This window comes from Triticum dicoccoides, chromosome 5B, assembly GCF_002162155.2.
Source record: "Triticum dicoccoides isolate Atlit2015 ecotype Zavitan chromosome 5B, WEW_v2.0, whole genome shotgun sequence".
NCBI lineage: Eukaryota > Viridiplantae > Streptophyta > Magnoliopsida > Poales > Poaceae > Triticum > Triticum dicoccoides.
Window position 1 is genome coordinate 17,900,758 of NC_041389.1, and position 5,700 is coordinate 17,906,457.

The following is a 5,700-nucleotide window of genomic DNA, read 5'->3' on the forward strand; positions in this document are numbered from 1 at the left end:
GATTGCTTGTCACGATGGCTCAAGATAATACTAAATTGTGTGACTTTTCAAATACCAACAATAATGATTTCCTTAGCACTCCGATTTCTCCTCTTAACGATGTTGAATCTTTTGAAATCAATGTTGCTTTGCTGAATCTTGTCATGAAAGATCAATTCTCCGGCCTTCCTAGTGAAGATGCCGCTACTCATCTAAACAACTTTGTTGATTTGTGTGATATGCAAAAGAAGAAATACATGGATAATGATATTGTTAAATTGAAGTTATTTCTGTTTTCACTTAGAGATCATGCTAAAACTTGGTTTTCGTCTTTGCCTAAAAATAGTATTGATTCATGGAATAAGTGGAAAGATGCTTTTATCTCTAAGTATTTCCCTCCCGCTAAGATCATCTCTCTTAGAAACGATATTATGAATTTTAAGCAACTTGATCATGAACATGTTGTACAAGCTTGGGAGAGAATGAAATTAATGATATGTAATTACCCTACACATGGTTTGAATTTATGGATGATCATACAAAAAATTTATGCCGGATTGAATTGTGCTTATAGAAATCTTTTAGATTCGGCCACGGGAGGCACTTTTATGGCAATCACTTTAGGAGAAGCTACTAAACTCCTAGATAATATTATGGTTAATTATTCTCAATGGCACACCGAAAGATCTACTAGTAAAAAAGTTCATGCGATAGAAGAGATTAATATTTTGACTGGAAAGATGGATGAACTTATGAAATTGTTTGCTAGTAAGAGTGCTCCTATTGATCCTAATAATATACATTTGTCTACTTTGATTTAGAATAATAACGAATCTATGGATGTGAATTTTGTTGGTAGGAATAATTTGGGTAACAACGCTTATAGAGGAAACTTTAATCCTAGGCCATTTCCTAGCTAGTAATTCCTCTAATAATTATGGTAATTCCTACAACAACTCTTATGGAAATTTTAATAATATGCCCTCTGATTTTGAGATTAGTGTTAAAGAATTTATGATTTCTCAAAAAATTCAATGCTTTGCTTGAAGAAAAATTGCTTAAAGTTGATGAATTGGCTAGGAACGTGGATAGAATTTCTCTTGATGTTGATTCTTTGAAACTTAGATCTATTCCACCTAAGCATGATATCAATGAGTCTCTCAAAGCCATGAGAATTTCCATTGATGAGTGTAAAGGAAGAATCGCTAGGATGCGTGCTAAGAAAGATTGCTTTGTAAGTGTGTGTTCTTCTAGTTTTCATGATAATAATGATGAAGATCTAAAAGTGATTGATGTGTCTCCTATTAAATCTTTGGTTTGCAATATGAATCTTGATAATGATGGGACTTGAGATGAGTCAACTTTAGTTAAAAGGCGTCCCAATAATTTGGAGTTTTTAGATCTTGATGCTAAATTTGGTAAAAGTGGGATTGGAGAGGTCAAAACTTTACATAGCAATGAACCCACTATTTTGGATTTCAAGGAAATTAATTATGATAATTGTTCTTTAGTAGATTGTATTTCCTTGTTGCAATCCGTGTTGAATTCTCCTCATGCTTATAGTCAATATAAATCTTTTACCAAACATGTCGTTCATGCTTTGATGCAATCTTATGAGGAAAAACTTGAATTGGAAGTTTTTATCCCTAGAAAACTTTATGATGAGCGGGAACCTACTATTAAAATTAAAATTAAAGTCATGAATGCTATGCTTTGTGTGATTTGGGTGCTAGTGTTTCCACGATTCCAAAAACTTTATGTGATGTGCTAGGTTTTCGTGAATTTGATGATTGCCCTTTAAACTTGCACCTTGCGGATTCCACTATTAAGAAACCTATGGGAAGAATTAATGATGTTCTTATTGTTTCAAATAGGAATTACGTGCCCGTAAATTTTATCGTTCTTGATATAGATTGCAATTTTTCATGTCCTATTATTCTTTGTAGACCTTTCCTTAGAACGATTGGTGCAATTATTGATATGAAGGAAGGAAATATTAGATTCCAATTTCCATTAAGGGAAGGCATGGAACACTTTCCTAGAAAGAAAATCAAATTACCTTATGAATCTATTATGCGAGCCACTTATGAATTGATACCAAAGATGGGGATACTTAGATCTATTCTCGCTTTTATGCCTAGCTAGGGGCGTTAAACGATAGCGCTTGTTGGGAGGCAACCCAATTCAATTTATGTTCCTTATTTTTTGTTCCTGTAGTGATAAATAATTTATCTAGATTCTGTTAGATGTGGTTTTATGTTTTAATTAGTGTTTGTGCCAAGTAGAACCTATAGGATAACCTACGGTGATAGTTAATTTAATCTTGCTGAAAAACAAAAAAATTTGCGCACATGAGAATAATTTTAATAAATCACAGAACGTGCTTTTTAGTTGATTATTTTTGAAGTAGATCAATAGACAAATTTCCTAGGACTTCCTATTTTTGTAGGATGTTTAGAGTTCCAGAAGTATCTGAAAGTTACAGATTGCTACAGAATGTTCTGTTTTTGACAGATTCTGTTTTTGTGTGTTGTTTGCTTATTTTGATGAATCTATGGCTAGTATCGGGGGCTATGAACCATAGAGAAGTTGGAATACAGTAGGTTTAACACCAATATAAATAAATAATGAGTTCATTACAGTACCTTAAGTGGTGGTTTTTCTTTCCTTCACTAACGGAGCTTATGCGATTTTCTGTTGAGTTTTGTGTTGTGATGTTTCAGGTTTTCGGTAAAGATTTGATGGACTATGGAATAAGGAGTGGCAAGAGCCTAAGCTTGGGGATTCCCATGGCACCCCAAGGTAATTCAAGGACAACCAAAAACCTAAACTTGGGGATGCCCCAGAAGGCATCCCCTCTTTCGTCTTTGTCTATTGGTAACTTTACTTAGAGCTATATTTTTATTCACCACATGGTATGTGTTTTGCTTGGAGCGTCTTGTATGATATGATTCTTTGTTTTTTAGTTTACCACAATCATCCTTGCTGTACACACCTTTTGGGAGAGACACACATGAATCGTAATATATTAGAATACTCTATGTGCTTCACTTATATCTTTTGAGCTAGGCAATTTTGCTCTAGTGCTTCACTTATATCTTTTTAGAGCACGGCGGTGGTTTTATTTTGTAGAAATTATTGATCTCTCATGCTTCACTTATATTATTTTGAGAGTCTTTTAGAACAGCATGGTATTTGCTTTGGTTATAAAATTGCTCCTAGAATGGTGGGCATCCAAGTTGGGTATAATCAAAACTATCATAGAAAGTGCATTGAATACTATGAGAAATTTAATACTTGATAATTGTTTTGAGATATAAAGGTGGTAATGTTAGAGTCATGCTAGTTGGGTAATTATGAAATTGATAAATACTTGTGTTAAAGTTGGCAAGTCCCGTAGCATGCACGTATGTAAAAGTTGTGTAACAAATTTGTAGCATGGGATGCTCTTTTGATTGCCTTCCTTATGAGTGAAGGTCAAGATCGCGCGATGGTTAACCCCTACCAACCCTTCCCCTAGGAGCATGCGTAGTAGTACTTTGCTTCGAGGGCTATCAAACTTTTGCAATAAGTATATGAGTTCTTTATGACTAATGTGAGTCCATGGATTATATGCACTCTTACCCTTCCATCATTGCTAGCCTCTACGGTACCGTGCATTGCCCTTTCTCACCTTGAGAGTTGGTGAAAACTTCGCCAATGCATCCAAACCACGTGATACGATATGCTCTATCACACATAAACCTCCTTATATCCTCCTAAAAACAGCCACCATACCTACCTATATATTATGGTATTTCCATAGCGATTCCGAGATATATTGCCATGCAACTTTCCACCGTTCCGTTTATTATGATGCCTCCATCATTGTCATATTGCTTTTGCATGATCATGTAGTTGACATCGTATTTGTGGCAAAGCCACCTTCATAATTTTTCATACATGTCCCTCTTGATTCATTGCATATCTCGGTACACCGCCGGAGGCACTCATATAGAGTCATATTTTGTTCTAGTATCGAGTTGTAATCCATGAGTTGTAAGTAAATAGAAGTGTGATGATCATCATTATTAGAGAATTGTCCCTTTAAAAGAAAGGCCAAAAAAAGAAAGGCCAAATAAAAAAAGGAAAGGCCAAAAAAAGGAAGGCCCAAAAAAAGGGGGGGACAATGTTACTATTTTTTTCCACACTTGTGCTTCAAAGTAGCACCATGATATTTATGATAGAGAGTCTCTTATTTTGTCACTTTCATATACTAGTGGGAATTTCTCATTATAGAAGTTGGCTTGTATATTCCAATAATGGGCTTCCTCAAAATGCCCTAGGTCTTTGTGAGCAAGCAAGTTGGATGCACACCCACTTAGTTTCTTTTGTTGAGCTTTCATACATTTATAGCTCTAGTGCATCCATTGCATGGCAATCCCTAATCCTCATGTTGACATCAATTGATGGGCATCTCCATAGCCCGTTGATTAGCCTCGTCAATGTGAGAGTTTCTCTTTTTTTTGTCTTCACCACACAACCTCCATCATCATATTCTATTCCACCCATAGTGCTATAGCCATGGCTTACACTCATGTATTGCGTGAGAGTTTAGAAAAGCTGAATCGTGTTAAAAAGTATGAACAAATTTCTTGGCTGAAACCGGGGTTGTGCATGATGGGAGTATTTTGTGTGACGAAAATGAAACATAGCCTAACTATATGATTTTGTAGGGATAAGCTTTTTTTGGCTATGTTATTTTGATAATACATGATTACTTGTTAGTATGCTTGAAGTAGTACTATTTTTATGTTAATATTGAACTTTTATCTTGAATCATTTGGATCTGAACATTCATGCCACAATAAATAAAATTACATTGAGAAATATGCTAGGTAGCACTCCACATCAAAAATTCTGTTTTTATCATTGACCTACTGGAGGACGAGCAGGAATTAAACTTGGGGATGCTTGATACGTCCCCAACATATCTATAATTTTTTATTGTTCCATGCTTTTATATTACCCGTTTTGGATGTTTATGGGCTTTACTATACACTTTTATATAATTTTTTGGGACTAACCTATTAGCCGGAGGCCCAGCCCAAATTGTTGGTTTTTTTTCCAATTTCAGTGTTTCGAAGAAAAGGAATATCAAACGGAGTCCAAACGGAATGAAACCTTCGGGAGAGACCTTTTTGGAGCAAACACAATCTAGGAGACTTCGAGTGGACATCAAGAAGCAGCCGAGGCGGCCACAAGAGTCTAGGGCGCGCCCCCCACCCTCTTGGGCCCCTCGTGGCTCCCCTAACCGACCTCCTTAGCCTATATATATCTACGTACCCCGAAAACATTCATGAGCGCCACGAAACCCTATTTCCACCGCCGCAACCTTCTGTACCTGTGAGATCCCATCTTGGGGCCTTTTCCGGTGCTCCGTCGGAGGGGGAATCGATCATGGAGGGCTTCTACATCAACACCATAACCTCTCCGATGAGTTCTGAGTAGTTTACCACAGACCTTCGGGTCCATAGTTATTAGCTAGATGGCTTCTTCTCTCTCTTTGAATCTCAATACAAAGTCCTCCTTGATCTTCTTGGAGATCTATTCGATGTAACTCTTTTTGAGGTGCGTTTGTCGAGATTCGATGAATTGTGGGTTTATGATCAAGTTTATCTATGAGAAATGTTTGAATCTCCTCTGAATTCTTTTATGTATGATTGGTTATCTTCGCAAGTC